The sequence below is a fragment of the Crocodylus siamensis genome, chromosome 13, assembly GCF_052110815.1.
Source record: "Crocodylus siamensis isolate JL-2025a chromosome 13, ASM5211081v1, whole genome shotgun sequence".
Taxonomy (NCBI): Eukaryota; Metazoa; Chordata; order Crocodylia; family Crocodylidae; genus Crocodylus; species Crocodylus siamensis.
Window position 1 is genome coordinate 25,666,105 of NC_143407.1, and position 16,933 is coordinate 25,683,037.

The window sequence follows — 16,933 nt, forward strand, 5'->3', positions numbered from 1 at the left end:
CCTATGAACTAAGACTCTTTGTTGTCCAAGCAATGAGAGGTCTATGTTTTTCATGAGGTCCCACATTGAGTCTTCATTGACAATGCATTAAGAACATTTTTACATTTTCTACTGAATCTCATTCAGCTAGATTGTGATACCCTTCTCATGGTGAAAAAAATACACTGTTGACTGTGGTGGGATAAGATGTACTTACACAGAGTAAGATGTACAAGCTTGCAATCTGGCCTGCTGGCATTAATGGGAGCTGCACAGAATGACTGGTGTATTTATGTCCCCTATGCTGTGCAGACCAACAACCTTTTGCATGGTGAATCACAGGCCTTTCCGTGATAACAGCCTTTGTCACTGAAGTGAGGAAGACACTAAAGCTAGGGACAGACGTTACACACAAACCAGTTTAAGTGATCAGAAACTGGTCTAAACTTGTAACAGAATAAAAGTTCAGTGCACATAAACCAGTTTCAAAATAGACCTGATTGAGTGTGTAGTACCAGATTTAATTGATTTGGGTCAAACCAGTTTTATGGAACTTCTGTCCCAGACCCCTTCCTGGTTCAAGTTAAACCAGAGTCGCCCAGCATGCTTGTCAGCCCTGGGCTGGGCTGTGCTGTCTGCTCCAGAGAGCAGGGCTGGTCTCATACCTCTCCTCCCTAGTTGCAGCACTATCATTGCTCTGGCTGGCTGAGAAGCGGGTGGGGGATTGCAGCCAGGGTCTGCCAGGCTTCCCCCTGCCCTATTTCCTGTGCGTCCCCCCCCCCCCCCCAGCTTGCTGCTCAAGCAAGATTCCCCCCACCCCGTTCTCCCACAGCACGGACCCCCACCGGCATCTGCTCATGTTTCCCCCGGCATGCTAGCTAATGCCAAGAGGTACAAGTTGCATCTGGTATCAGATTGGCTTTTGGGGGTAAACACCTATTTACAACCATAGTTATATGCATAAGGATCCAATAGCAATGTGGTTCCTTTTCTTTGCCTCTTGATTTTTGATCTTTAAGGTTGCAGTCAAGTCATGTTTCTAAGCTTTTCTCCACAAGCATGAGGCCTGGAAACCTTTTGAAAAATGAAAGCTGAGATTCATACCTAATCACCTGACACCAGGAGCAGAGTCCTCAAGACTTGCAAATATATCACTAAAGAGGGCAGTTGTCACTTACTTTGAACATCTTCATCTGGGTCAGGCTAATGTCAAAATGATTTCTAATTCTGTGATATGGGAAGTTTGAGCTCCATTAGTTAACTCAGCTACCTGGCTGCACGCAGTTCAATCAAATGACTTTTTGTTCTTCCAGCTCAGGGAACGGGTTGTGGTTACAACCCCAGTCAGGCAATGGAAATCCCAGGTAAGTGTTTTCTCTTAATTTACTGTAATAGGATACAGTGTGTCTATGGATTATCTGCTTCCCACTATATGTGGTTCTCCATTTCACTTCAATATTTTGTCCACTTGGGCTGCTCTTATCAGGCAGCATTCACATACGCATAATACTATTTTAATGCATGGAATTTCTCCGCTTGATACGTGTAGGATTTTTTCGTATGTGTGTTAGTATCGTCAGGATTGTCAGCTCCCAGCTTCTTTCACTTGCATTACACTGGTGAACTGGAACTCTGATAAAGGAGTTATGTACAGTGATGACAAGAATTGATTTCCAATTTCCTGTAGAATGACTCTATCATTGCTTGTGACTCAGGCAATTTAGCTTATATTACAGTGCTAGCTAGGGGCTATAGATCACCCTGACAGTCGTCTAGTCACAGAGGATGCTGATTTTGACAAGATATTGAAAGAGAGATTTTATGAGAGTTTCCTTTTTGAAATGGCTTAAAGTGGAGTTTTTTGTTGTGGGGATTATATGTAAAGAGGTTTTGTAGGATGCTGAATGAGAGCATTGGACCCTTCAGAGTTCATTTAGATCAGCCTCCCTTGATATCTGCTGATGCACTAACCCATTTCCCTTTCCTTCTTAATAAAGCAATTAGTCAAACAGGTCATAGCTATTGATCTCAGATCATCTCAGTGGAATAACAGCAGGGTGATAATATTGCCTCCCACTTCTGTTCGTATTTAAAATTTATGTTTTCATGCTTTTGTATAACGAGTGTAACCATTTACAACCCTTAAAAGCTCTGAGTCAATGACTCTTAAGACATTTTGCTCAAGCCAAAAGCTGGGCAGGGCTTCAGGGGACCTGACCTCTGTTCCTACCTCTGCCACTGTCCTGCTAGGTCATCTTGGGCAAGTCACTTCACCTGCCTCAGCCTTTGTTTCCCTACCTGTAAAAATGGGGATGAGAACAGAGATAAAGGGGTGCATTGGGGGAGAAAAGGAGACCCACAAAGCAATGGTGGGGATGAGGGAAGGAGACTCCTAGAGGGTAAGAACTGGAACGGTGGAAGTGGAAGCATGGACATGAGGAGGGGGCATTGGAGAAGGGTAAAAGAATGGGGTGCACTTGGAGTCCCCAGTACCAGGGAAAAATAGGACAGTTATATGGGACAAGGATGTCATGGTCTGGGTGGGAGAAGTTGTAGAGAAACTCGGAAGTAGAAGCAAATAGGAGAGGGGCACACAAAGAGCTGGTGGGTGGGAATGAAAGATACAGAGAGCCCCTGCAGGGTGCAGTTGAAATAGGGACATTGTATTATTTCCATTTTAGCAGCAGGAAACCTAGAAATAAAGGGTCAGATATTAAAAGTACAGAAACACCTAACAATGCAGGTAGGTGCCTTGTAGGAGTTTCTAAAAGTGCTTAACTCGCATTCCCAGCTGTGTCTTTAGGTGCTTAAATATCTTGAAAAATCTCTTCCACAGTTTAAGGCTCAAATCTTTGAAGATGTTTGGATGCATGTGACTCCTGCTCACTTTGGTAGAAGTTAGGTGTCTTCATAGATTTCATAGACATTAGGGATGCAAGGGACCTTGTAAAATCATCGGGTCCAGCCCCCTGCCCAAAGGGCAGGAAGTCAGCTAGAGCCAAAGGATCCCAGCAAGAAAAGCATCCAAATGTCTTTATGTTTGGAGGGTCTATGCCTTAGATGAAAGGTCAAGGAACCGAACCTGTGTTTTGCAGATGCTTGGCTACTGTCCTGCACAACCCTTCTCTACTTAGTGGAGCCAAATCAGCTTGTGAGTGCGTATGTACACTAGGGGTGTATGAAGCGGGCCCTATTTGATTTATTCGAATTCGTATTTGGCCCGAATCAGGGACAGTGATTCGATTTTGTTTATTCGGATACTGTCCCTGATTCGATTTGGCTGAATCTGAACCTGAAGATTCGATTCTGATTCGGAGAATCCTTGATTCAGACGTAGACACAGCTTCAAATGTTTTTTCTAAATACTTGAGGTAGCAGCATGGCTCGTGAACGCTGCGATGCTGGGGTGCATGGAGTGTCCCACAGGTGTGCGGGGGGGCCCTCCACGTGGTTGGCGGTGAACCCGGAAGAGGACTGGATATACTTCTGGTCCAACTTCCGGTCCACCGCAGAGTGCATGGGGGCCCCCCCTCACCCCCCCAGCTTGGCAACTGGCTGCAGGGGGACCCTGGGTACCTCCCCAGACCCAGGAGGCACCAGTCATTGAACTGAGGGGTATGGGTGGGGGGTCCCAGCATTGCAGCACTCGCGAGCCCCTGCTACCTAGAAGTATGTAGAAAAAACATTTAAAGCTGTCTCTATGTCTGAATTGCCGAATCTTTCCAAATTGATTGGGGGGGGGTCTGATTGGATTCGGACAGATGAAAGGGTCCTCTGATTTGATTTGGATTCAGAGATTTGGCCACTGAATTGGGCCAAATCTCCACCTAATCAAATCTGGGACCGAAGCTTTGCACAGCCCTAATGTACACACATATGCACCTCCAACCCCTTTCCCCAGCTCAGGGTTGGTGATACTTACCTAAAACAGAACATTAAATGCTTATTACTGCAGGTCCTTGAAAAGATAAGTCAGGCAAGATTGTCTTTTCTTCTAGTGACTTGGTTAAATTAAAAGAATAAATTCTTCTCTCGCCCTGTGTTTAAGTGACAGTTTAGGGTCTCAGCTTCTTCAAATTCTCGTATAAGGTTACAAATTAATGAGAACACACTTTAAGTACTGGGTTTTTAATTGGATTTTCACATTCAGCCCCTGTAGTAAAATGACAGTTGCTGGGGTAAACCACAGCATGGTTTAGGTATGGGAATAAATTGTTTTGAAGGAATATTTTTAAAATGTGAAGCCTTTGATGGTAGGAATAACAAGCATGCCTCTGTCTGTGTGTGTGTATGTGTATATATATATATATATATATATATATATATATATATATATGGAGTATTTATAAGTACCTATCATGCTAGACTCTAGGCATTGATAATAGCGTGTACATACTTAATAGCATGCACTTCTATTTCAATACTTCTGTGTTTATTGTAAAGTCTGCTGCTTATACCTGTGGGTGAAAACTTGACTTTCTATTATAGAGATCTCATTTTAACTCTATTACTGAAATCTTAGTTTGGGCCTTGTTACATGGTTATTCTGGGTAGCTCCTGGAGCTCTTATCATCTGGGCTGCCTGCACATTAACACCTGCAATGAATTTTAAACACTAGTTAGGCGGCTTAAAGTTAACGTCACTCCAGGACAGGATTATCTCTGATCCATGCTACCCAGCTCCTGTTACACCAAGGTATAGCTACTCTAGGCTACACCTTAATGTAAAAACCCAACCTGCTCATCTCCCCTGATGGCCCACATAAGGCTCACTTCACCCCTGTCCTCCCCAGATCCCTGCTTACTGCCTCCCTTGCTTCTTTCCTGCTTATTTGTGGCTGCCTGTCCTGGGAGTGGGCAGGGAAGGGTTAACATGCCCATCTAGAAGCCACAACCACTGCTGTTGCTCTCTGAGCAGGGCTTAGCTGGGAGAAGAAGGGCAGGGCTGGGTAGGCAAGTTAACCCTTCCCTGCCTGCTCCTGGGACAGACCACATGGGCAAATACAAGTAAGGCAGGGAGCCTTGGGGACAAGGGTTGGGTGGGTTTCTTACCTTTCCACCCTTTAGGATTGAACTGCTGGCCTGAACATGTGACTGCTACAAACTCCAGCTAGCACTAACCCATGAACATTTGTGCGGCTTGTAGTATAACATGTCACAAAGATCTTAGGCCGTGTGTAGACAAAATAAGGGGCACGTGTGCACAGCACTTTAAAGTGGGTTGAGTGCTTTTGTACCACTTTAATGGTATTGGTGTTTGCATGTGTTGGCAGGGTATTGCATAGTAATTCCAGCCACTGTAGCAAATTAGGCAGTGTAATGCACCTTAAATGACTCGGGATGCAGCAAACTAAAACTCCTCTGAGGAGTTTTAGTTTGCTGTCCCTACAGCTGTGGAGCGAAGCACTGGGCACTGTGCAGCTCAGGGCTCTGCAGGAAGCCTGTGCAGGCAGCCTGGCAGCAGCCCGGGAGGACAGGCTCCATCCAAGAAACAAAAAAAGGGGTGAGCCTGATCCCCCCTGAAGCCTGCCTGTCTGCCTGAGCTGCATGGGGGACCAAGGGGGTGGGGCCACTGGGGGGGCACCGCTGCCATGGAGGGAAGTACCCAGCCCCCTTCACAGCTCAGGGACCGCTCTGCCCACCAGCAGCTCACCCTCCCCTCCCTGCTGCCAGAGAGGCAGGTAAGCGCACAGGTATGTGCACGACACGGGGGCTTACTTGGCCCTAAATTGAAGCGGTGTTTTTAAAACCCCACCACTTCAATTTAGCACCCCAATTTCATCTACACACACCCTTAAACTGCTTGAATTATGAAGGAGTGGAAGCTTTCCTAGTGGTCAGAACTATCGCATTCAGGTATCTTTGAAGCCTTAAGGTTCTTCCTCCTGTCCCATTGCTTGCCCCAAGAAACATACCAAGGTTTGTAATGGGATAACCTCAGCTCTACTGCGCTTACATCAGATTTTGCGACTGCAGCAGGGGAATCTTCCTGCCAGCTCCCCCCTCCCCGCAATCCGGCCACAACCTAGGCCTTTTGAGAGGCCTGCTGACCCGGTCAGCCCTGACTGCTGGGGATCTGGGCTGTCTCCAAATTTGAGATAATCCACAGGCCAGGAGTTCACAGATAGCCCCTAAAATACTTCCAAACCAACCCCCCCTCCCCCCAAGCGTTCATGAGTCTCTCTAGAAATGTCTTTCCTGCAAGAGAGGGGGCAACAGAGATTCCTCTAGCTAATGGCCCATTACTTTGAGATGCCTTTGCTACTGAGGGATTGAATTTCAAATTAAAGGCAGATAAAACCTGAGGTCCCCATCCCAACAAGTACCCCTACTACCTGTGCTTGGGAGTGGTAATTGTTTTTGCCTTAGTAACAAAATGGCAAGACACATTTAGCAGTTTTGCCTACTCCCTTCCCTCTAATTATGCACCCCTCAGTTCCTTGACTAAACCAAGCCCCAAATTGTAAAGATATATACAGAGGGCATAACATAATCCATACAGAGATAAAAGTGACATAAATGAACACAGCATAATATTGGCTTGTCAATGAGACCACACAAACTATATCAGTAAAACAAATTGAAGGAAACCTGCATGATGCCCCATAAACACTCCCCAAATCTGATGGAGTTCATGACAGCAACCAACCTTATTTCACCATATTTGAATTATATGGCCTGCCAGTGTTATGAAAACATAGGAATTGGTGTACTTTAGTTAGGCTGTTAAACTGACGCAGGTAGTGGCTATCAAAAGATTCAGAGGCAGACACAAGCATCCTTCCAGGAGCAAAGTGTAGCATATTCTATGAATAAAACCAATAAAAAAACTGAAACGATCTTTGCAGGATATGACCGTCCTGAAAGAAATGTGGGCCTTAAATATTAGAAGCCTGTGCAATATTTACAATGAAGGATGAAACTGCCTGATATTAGGCCTGTGTGAAGAGGCTAGTATTTGCTTCGGATTCAGGTTTGATCGATGCGGGGGACAGTGATTTGATTTGGTGATTTGAGTCACTGCCTGAATTGATTTGGCTGAATCTGATTTGGAGATTTGGCTGCTGCAGATTCTCTGAATCAGCCCCCCATGCAGTGGGGGGAGCAGGGATCACCCCTGCCTGGCAGCACCCGATGAATGGGGCTTTTTTTAAAGGGCTGGGAGCTGGGGTGGTTGGGGCAGCCGTGGCAGGGCTGGGGGAGTGGGTAGGGGATGGGGCCTGGTAGGACCCCCCCATGGCCTCTCCCCCACCCCCTACTTACCAGCTCCAAGTTTGGCTCCAGCTCCCTGCTGCAGCCACTGGGGTAGCCTGAATCATAAAAGCGCTCTGAATCTTTTCCGAATCGATTTGGATCTTTTTATTGGTGCTTTGATTCAATTCTGATTTGGAGTTTCGGCTACCGAATCAGGCCGAATCGCCTCTGAATTGAATCGGCACCCAAAGCTTCACACAGTCCTACCGAATATTGTTTTTTCCTTTTCCTCCTAAATTTCTTTTTGCTCTTGAAAATGGATCCTTCTTGTTTAAAAAATAAGCCGCATTCTATGATGTTTTCATTTGAAAGATTGTCTTGATTGTGAGTGGAAATGGGCCTGCTCCAGGCTTTCATATTTCATTGAACTGGCTACAAAGTCACTTGGAGATGGAAAAACTTCCTGGACTCTTTATTGTTTTAGACAACTTTCCATAGATCTTTGCAGGTCAGTTGTTTTGTGTTGTGCTGTAATAAGCTGTATATAGGCACATGTGATTGGGGCTCCTGGGTCACCGAATTTACTTCTCTGCTATTACAGGCAACCATATCCTATAATTCTGTTCATAAACTTACCAAACTCGATCTTAAAACTAGGTAGGTTGTTTCCACTATTATGGCTGGTGTACATTGGAGTCACTTTGGTACTAGAGTGGGGACAGAAAATAGTCTCTACCACTTGCAGTTAAGAAGAAGAATCTCAGCCATTACCAGCCTACACATTATGACACACAAGTGAATGTTTCTGATTGTATCCAGAAGACAGTAGTATATACATGCTAAACAGCGCATCACAACACTCTTGTTTTTATTACATAATGCAATACATTTGCTTGTATTTTCCTTTCCCTGCTTAGTAATTAATTAGGTTTGTAAAGCACTTAGGGAATGTTAAGGTCTGTATAAACAATAATTGTTATTAATTGTTATTGTCAGCTAGGTTAATTCTTAGCTTGCACATGGTGTTTATTCAGAGGAATATATGCTTTAGGGATAATTAAGTAGCCATTGTGTTCAGAGCAAAAGTAACACTATGATATGCAAGGCAGGACACACATTTATTGGTGGTAGAATAAATTAGTAGAATAACATCAATAACTTTCCAGGGACCTTGCAGTGATTAGAATAGTTTTCATAACGCTTTTAGTTTAAAAGGCCAAAACAGCTTACTATAAAATATTACAGGTGTGATGATGGGTTGTATTAAAAATACTATTCATTTCATGTTCTGTACCTTGCCTGCTATGAAATTGTATATGGTTCCTTTAAAACCAGTGAGACTATTTTTGTTATCACAGTATACTTGAAATTTATGGAAAGTAGTTATTGCATATATGTATGTCATACTATTTAGTATTAAAAATCTTGGCTCTTGTAGTATTTATAGAAATGACAACAGCCTTTCCTGGCATAGACTAACCAGTTCTAAATATTTTACATTCAACACAGTAATATTTAGATGTAATGGTCACTTGTAAAACTGGCTAATATACTCTAACTGTACTTCTCTTGAATGCTTAACCTATTTCAGACAAAGTTCTTTGGTGAATCTCATATCTTTTATTAGACCAACTTAATATCAGATTCACCCAAAGAACCTTGTCTGCTTATGTCCTTGGACCAACACGGCTACAACCTACACCCCTGTAAACTATTTCATTCACTCCTATAGAATTTTTAAATTCTTTTTTTTAAGAGTCTCAAATTCTTATCGAAAAAAGGCAAGTATCATTTTAATAGTTTAACAGACCAGGAAACAGAGGTACAGAGGAGTACAATGACTTAACTACACAGTGAGTCAGTAACATAATTCATTCTATAATCTAAGCCCTCTGTTTCTAGTACTAGGGGCTTCCTAGTGGATCAGATGGTACCATCCCTGTCAAATATCTGTTAAAAATTGCTCCTTAGGTGAGAACTCACATTAACAACCTTTGTCATGGATATGGGAAGCAGAGTCTGTAGAGACCTGAGGCGGACAGGAAATCAATTTTGCTGTCCCATGCATAATTTCAAGATTTCCTTTTTTTTTTATCTTTTGAAATTAGGACAAATGTTGCCAGATTTCAAGTACTGCAACAAAAAAAAAGTTAGGCCAGTCAAAATGTTTCATTTAGACTGACTGTTTCCCCCCCCCCCTTAATAATAAATATCAAGTAATTATGAAAGTGAAAAGTCATTGATAGGCATGGACTTTCCCATGAAGCGATCTATAGGGAGAAGGGAGGTAATTATGTAACTTGTACAGTTTGAGGCATGTGATTTTTGAATGTTAATTTTTAAATTCCTTGCCATAACCCCTGGGATCCTGTTCCACTTTCCCTATCAGTTGAAATAACTCATGACTCAGCGCCATTTCTCCGTCCAGTCTTTTTGTGGCTACTTAGCCCACCCTTCACGTCCAAACTCAACCTTGCATTTTTAGTTCTCTATTCAAAATATAACATATTTACTCAGTTCCAAGACAAGGTTCCTCCCCCCACCCCCCCAGTTCAATACAAGGAAAAGAAAGCCTTGTCTTAGAGCCAAGGATCAAGTAAAAATGTAGTACCTGCAGTCAGCTCTGGGTCCCTGGCTCCATGCTGATTCCCTTGCCTCTCTCTGGCTCCGCAGGCAGCCAGGGATCACTGCAGGACCCAGTTCAGATTCCCTTACTGCTCTCCAGCTCTGCGCTGGGTACTGTCCTCCTCCCTAGCTTCATCCTGAGGGAATCAGCATGGAGCCAGGGAACAGCTGGACTCAGAAGGTGGTGAGGGAAATAGCACAAAGCCAGGGAGCAGTGCAAGACCCAGTGTGGAGCCAGAGCGTGGCAAGGGATCCAGTGGCAGCACAGCATGTGACAGTGGAGGCAGACATCAGGGCGGGGGGGATCATCTATTGGAGGGGGGCAGACACCAGGGGAAAAAGCATGGGGGGTGGGGGCAAGGGCCAAGGTCAGGCTGCCTGCCCACTGCCACTTGACTCCCTATGCTTGCCCCTGCTACTGCTTTCTTTGCCACCGTAGCAGGGCTGGGGATGAATTTAAGAGGACTCTCCAATAATTTGATTCTATACTTGGAAATTTATAATGATTTATAATTTTTCGGGTATAGGCTGTAATTATTAGAGCGTCCTCCTAAATTCGAAGTGGTCTCAGTTTTGGGGAAAAATGCTAAGCTGTCTTTCATATAAAGCTCCCTCAGATGATAGGACTTTGTCCTCACTATGCAACACACTTTGCACTTTGTCCTCACTGCATCCCATAGGGGTGGCCTCCCAAAGGGTTTGCACTATGCAACACACTTTGCACCTCACTATGCACTTTGTCCTCACTGCATCCCATAGGGGTGGCCTCCCAAAGAGGTCCCTCCTGGAGTCCTTGGGACTGTTTTGCAGTCTGTGGTTAGTAAATACGTCTAGAGCCGACCCATGTATTGACTCCCACCCCTTTCCTCACACTTCACATTTCCTGAAGTCTTTCTGTGGGATTGCTAAGATGGTGTTGCTAACTTCACTGCGTCTCTTAAATATTTAGTGTTCTTTTCCTAGAAGTTGCAGCTTCTCGAATGCTGTGATTTAAGCCTTTGTTAACAAAAGGACCAAGTTTTCCCATGGTTGAAGAGAAAAGTTTAAAAATGTAACTTGTCTGTGTGCCCTGCGGGCTCTGACATCAGAAGGTAAAACAAAAGACGCTAAAAAGTGTATTCAAGCAACCTCTTAGATTTGCAGTTTGTCTTATGTTTTTTTGAACGATTGAGGTTGGAAATGCTGAGATCCTTTGTGTCTGTGGATGTAAAGCTGTCACCGCTTTGGTGCTACTGGGGGTAGATGTTGGAGCTACATATCTTCAAAGTCCTAGCTCCGTTGGGTGGGGCTGGCATGTTTCAGTAGACTTGCTGCTACCGAATCTTTTCCTGGAGGATGCTGAGACCTTCTCGAAAGGACGACTCCCCATGAGACTCTAAATGGTCAAAATATTCATTAACAATTTAATGGGTTTGATTTAACTTTTGAAAAACAGTAAGAAAGAAGACTTCAGTGTGCATTTTATCATTGCTTGCACCTGTCTCTCCACAAATAAATTAAGCCAGTTGTCACTAGCTCAACAAGATTTGAGTGGGTTTAAAAGCTGAGTTAATTGCCTTATACCTTAGCTCCTAAACTAACATGTTGTTTGAAACAGATTCCCAATTAGGCCTCTGACCTGTATGTTTGCTTGTTCTGCATTTTTGGAAATCACAACCCAGGCCTGTGCAAATAACAATGCATTTAATCTCCCCAGAACAGTTTCTTGACCCAGCCCTCTGCACTTCTTCCCGTGTTCCTTCCCAAACATCTGACACTGTCAGTCACATTGTGTTATGTTAACAGCTTCAGAGGATTGGATGTGACAATATAATGGTTCTCTTCATCCCTGTCAAGTATCAACGGTATTAAACAATGCATGAAAGGTATTTTTAGTTTGTGATCAAAGCAACAGAAAAATGTACCCCAAGGGTCTACTTAATTGCTGCAAAAATGACTTAACAGACATCTGTATTCACTCTAGAAATTGTATGTATGCAGATGTTGCTCGCTCGCTCTCTCTCTCTCTCTCTCTCTCTCCATCTTTTATTATTATTATTTTTGGGGTAGAAAAGAGCTGTACATTTTCCTGAGCAGTGTTTAACTGATAAGATGTAGCTGGGGGTATAGATTGTTAAGAAGGATCATGTTACATCATGGTAACTTGAACACAGTTAACGATTCTCCTAATGAAATAACATTATAATCAGTATCTGAAACTGGTTTTCAAAGTAGTTGTCTCTCTCCTTGCTGAATATTATCAAGCAGATTCTTGGCATTTGCCTCTTACGTTTGAAATGACTGTTCCACGTGAAGTCAAAGCTCCCTCCCCATTGGGCTAGTGTGGCTAAGGCACTCAAGTTACTGGCAAATAAAGGAGTGACATGTCTAGCAGGGCTGTGCAAAACTTCGGTTGCTGAACCGATTCGGCTTGATTCAGGGGCCAAATCACCGAATCAAAGACCCTTTAATCTCTCCGAAGCGATTCGGACAGAGATGCAGCTTTAAATGTTTTTTCTATATACCCCTAGGTAGCAGGCGACTCATGAATGCTGTGATGCTGGGGTGCATGGAAGCACAGGGGGGTCTCCAGCATACTCGGCAGCAGACCCGGAAGTGGACTAGAAGCACTTCTAGTGCACTTCTGGGAATGCGCTAGGAGGGTCCCCTGTGCCTTCTGGATCTGGGGGGCATGTGGGGTTCCTCCGTGGCCAATCGCTGAGGCAGGGGGGAACAGGAGGGTGCCCCTGCACATTCCCCAGCGGATCCAGAAGTGATCCTTCTTTGGGGTTCATTGCTGAGCATGCGGGGGCCCCCCCGCCCTCCTGTGGGATGCTCCATCGGCCCCAGCATTGCACTGTGCATGAACCATGCCTAGTACCTCAAGGTATGTAGAAAAAACATTTAAAGCTGTGTCTGTGTCTGAATAGCTGATTCTCCAAATCGGCATCAAATCTTCAGATTCGGATTTGGCCGAATCAAGTCGCTGTCCCTGATTCGGGCCGAATCCAAATCAAATAGGGCCTGTTTCGCACACCCCTAATGTCTAGCATAATGTCTGACTGCACTTGACTCACCAGCCCAAATGACCAGGCACCCATTTGCAACTGGGTCAGCTAAGATCAGCTTTTGGAATTAATCCAGAGGAAAGCTTGATCATGCCTCTGGAGCCATGTACATGTACTTCACTCTAGTGAGTGGTGTATATCACACTAGCGAGACCCACTTTCCCATGCAGCTTGTATGCAATATTAACAGATGCATGAATTAGTCAGTGAGTTGCTTATACTCGTGTAGCCTGCACAACCTTTGGAATAAATCAGTACTTGTTGACATGTGTGTTACCCGGGTGGTACTGCTATGGGTACCCCCTCTTCCAATGAAGGGATGGTAATGGGTGCTGCTGCACCATGGGAGGTGAAACTGTCTGCTGTATATAGTTTCCTTCCTTCCCCCTATAGAGCAAGGCCGAGATACATGTTAAGTTTAACTATGTACAAATTTAATAAGCTATACAAGTTATAGTGTGTGTGTGTGTGTGTGTGTATGTATGTATATATATAATCTCACACATTACAGGAACTATAGGCAGACTATTTACATATATATGCAGACACTCTATATACAAGGTGAGGAATCAAAGGGGCCTAAGCAAGGGTCTCATTAAAAGTCATGCAATCTTATAATCTAATGGAATGCAAGTTTACAAAGCATGACGTGCAAGTTCACAAAATATGAGGCACGGGATTCACCAAGCCTGGGGTACAGGGCTTACAAATGAAAAGGTGCAGGTACCAGAGACAAACACCCAAAAACTAACCTGAATTGCCCTGGAGCAATAGCTGTGCCCCAAAGATAAGAAGAGTGAAGGGATACCCCAATGCTGACCCTGAACCTGGGAGCCTTCCCCATCAGGGGGCTTTCTTTCCAGTTCCTAGCTACAGAAATGGTGGGGGGACCCTCCTCCTTTGTGAGAATCTCTGAGGCCTGTTGAGTCCGCTCTCATTCCTCCAACTGAGGTGCCTCCTCCCTCATCAGGGGGTCCTCAGTTGCTCAAGTCTCTCCCAGCCTCTGGCCCTCTCCTGGCCCTGTGCACCATCCTATGCACTGGTGGCCCCTCTTGGCCCTTTGCACTGTCCTGTGCACTGGTGACCCCTGTTCACCACGTGCCCAGCCTCGTGCCAGGGTTGGAGACACAAGCCACTTCATGCAGCTCCGGGGTCTCGGCCTGCTCCCAGACCCTCCGTGCACTGATCTATGCACCAGGTGCCCTGCCTCTTGCAGTGGGTTGGAGACCCAAACTGCCTCATGCAGCTTTGGGGTCTTGGTCTGCTCCCCGGACCCTCCATGCACCGAACTGTGCACCATCACTGGGGTCCCTGTGGATTGCCCCATCAATCACTCTGAGCTCTTTCAAGCCAGCAAGCCGGGCTGCTGCTGGCAAGCCTGCTGTATGCGCACCAAAGTTTCCTGTTATGGGCCTTATAGTTTAGAAAGAGCCCCCATTTTACCTGCTTCATTACAGTATCGGTATTATTTTTTGTTTGTGTTGTGTCGTATACTGGACCCCCAGCCATGAGTCCTCTGTTCTAGGTTTGGTATCACCACTGGGCAAAAGTTGACCAGTCCCAAAGAATTTGCCATCTGAGTAAATATTCTAGTTAAATACAGTATCGCAGAAGGGTTTATGAAATGCCAAAATAAATTAATTTAACACTGAGCTAACATAAAGAAAATTAATATTGCGTGCTGGGTAGAGTCATTCAGAGCTATGTGTTTGGGTATGAGGAATATAGGGAAAACCATATAAAATTCAACATTCATTTGGAGTCTGAAGTATAAACGACACATTGAGGGTTTTAATTTAGTGCAAGTCATGTAATTTTTCTTGGGAAGCAGCTGAACTTTTGTTCTGTCACGTCCTCTAAGCAATGCAAGATAGTGTAGCTGGATTCTAAAATGTTGTAAATGTATGCAACCCTCTGTTTACCCTGCTAAAGATGTAACCCAATAAATAAAACAAGGTTTTTGCCCCCCAGTAGATTTTGATCTAAAAGGGCAATGAGCAAGTAATGGGCAAGGAGCTCAGCATCAAAAAGAAAAGCAATTTAAGTTTAACTGGTAAACGTTTTATTTGTGATTGGCCGTGAACAAGGGCTTTGCTCTCCTAGGAGAAGTGTAGTGTAAGGGAGCATGGGGAAGGATGTTTGAGGACATTGGAAGGGGAATTTCAGTTGAGGGATAGCATGGAGATGCATCATTAAAGGATGCAGTTAGTTGTTCCCTTAGGGTGACACGGTCACAAGGGTGAGTACGGAGTCTGTGAGCCATGTAAATCCCTAATAAAGGACTTAGGTTATATACAGGCCTAGAGATGAATGTAGTGAGGCAAATGAAACCCAAGGTGTATGGTTTCACGTGCATAGTTTTCAACCTTGGTTTCTATCTAAGTGGTACACATCAGTACTTGTCAGGTCTTCACACTTCTGCTATAAAAAGTGCAAAGGGGATGGAGATGTGTACATTTACATAAGCTAAGAGGAAGTGGAGTCAAGTATGTATGGACTACTCTCCTCTATACAAATAATTTCCCCAGTGATCTCCACTTAGTTCCTATGAAAAATGTATTGAGAAGATTAGTGACAGAACACTTTGAAGCTGAAGCCACTCAGGACTAATGATATAATTACTCTATGAAACCATTTGTAAAGTAATTATGTACTATTGTTCTTTTTTTCTATGTCTTTCTAAGAGTGAGCCATCTTGGCAAACCCTTTCAAGAACGTATTGAATAGGCTGCTATGGAAAAATATAAATAATTTCTGTGCATATTTATAAAAGACAAAAAAGGAACTGCTGCTTTTTGCCGTATGACTACATTGTGCTCTAGAAGATGGGTATGAAATGCTCATACAGAAGCAGAATGCGCTATTATTGTCTGAAAACAATGTGCTTAAGTAGGCAGGTAGAGTTGTGCTAACCCCTGTAGAAAGTTTGCCAGTAAATGAGGAATTGTTTGTGTTTATCAGCACTATATTTTATTAGAAGCAAAGGCCAACGTGATAACCAGAACTAAGCAGTAGTATAAATAAAATGCCTTTGCTGCAGACCACTTCACATTTTTTTTGATTAACTTTCTGCTACATTTCAAGCAGGACAATTTGTTAGCTAGCATTTGCTGACGTGCATTTGTTCAGCCAGGGAAGTATCCTGGGGCTTGTCTGGCGAATCGGTTACCCAGCTCCAGTGTGGAATACGTAAAATACCCCTACCAAAAATTCACAATTCCCCTTCCCCTCCCTTAGTTCACAAACCAACCGCAATTTAAATGAAAGCGGTTTACTTTGGATTGGTATCTAGAAACTTCTGGGTTGAACCAAGAACCCATTGTGCTAGGCACTGCACAGGCACAGAACAAAAATGGAAATCTTTGCCCTTGAAGAGCTTACAACCTACGTAGTTATAAATTGTGTGCCCAGCGCTAATGATTTGCAGTCCATTGACCTTCGATTCCAAAGTATTTATTAACAAATCAACCAGACTGCTTTGTCTCTTTTGTAAAACCTTCTTGGGCTGCGTGGGAGACGCAGTGTGAATGCTTGTCTTAGAATGAATAAGCCGGGATAATTAATCCGAGTAGTCGAGTTAGGGGATATCTCTTGTGAGCTGTTTAGACGGACCCTAGTCCAACTCCCACTAAGGCAAAGAAAAGCCTTTCAGTCATTACATTGAGAATTAAATCTGGCTGCTAATCCCTGCTCCTTCTCTCAGCTAAGACTCTGCTCCATACCCTTCGTTGTGCGAATGGCGTGGCCTACACAGCCAGCACAAGAGCAAACTGTTCCAGTGACAGGTATGCAACCCTGCACAAAAATTTGTGGAGCTAGCTGTTTTTGAAGCTGCCGTTCCTATTCAGTGAAAATGTGAGAATTGAACCAAATAAATGGTTGGGTGAGCAACCTACTCTATTGAATCAAGCAAACAAGTCAAAACCCCCTCAAAATAAATATTAAATTCTGAAGGAATTTCAAGGTGCGAGTCGACTCAGCCGGGTCATTTTTCAGGATTCAGACTACCAAAGCACTTAAAGTTATAGCTTCAAAGATGATGATCTGTTGAGGTCCCTTCCGACCCAAGCAAGTCCAACCCTCTGCCT

The 16,933-nt window shown here is 44.1% G+C and overlaps 1 long non-coding RNA gene across 5 annotated transcripts in view; it reads left to right on the plus strand.

Moving 5' to 3' along the window:
* Positions 1–995: 995 nt before the first annotated feature.
* The window catches only part of LOC149854118 (uncharacterized), a 276,904-nt gene continuing 260,966 nt past the window's right edge, over positions 996–16,933 (plus strand). For all 5 annotated transcript variants that reach the window (XR_016438946.1, XR_016438942.1, XR_016438943.1 and 2 more), the window contains exon 1: positions 996–1,343. This is a non-coding gene — a long non-coding RNA (uncharacterized LOC149854118). The remainder of the gene's footprint in view (positions 1,344–16,933) is intronic.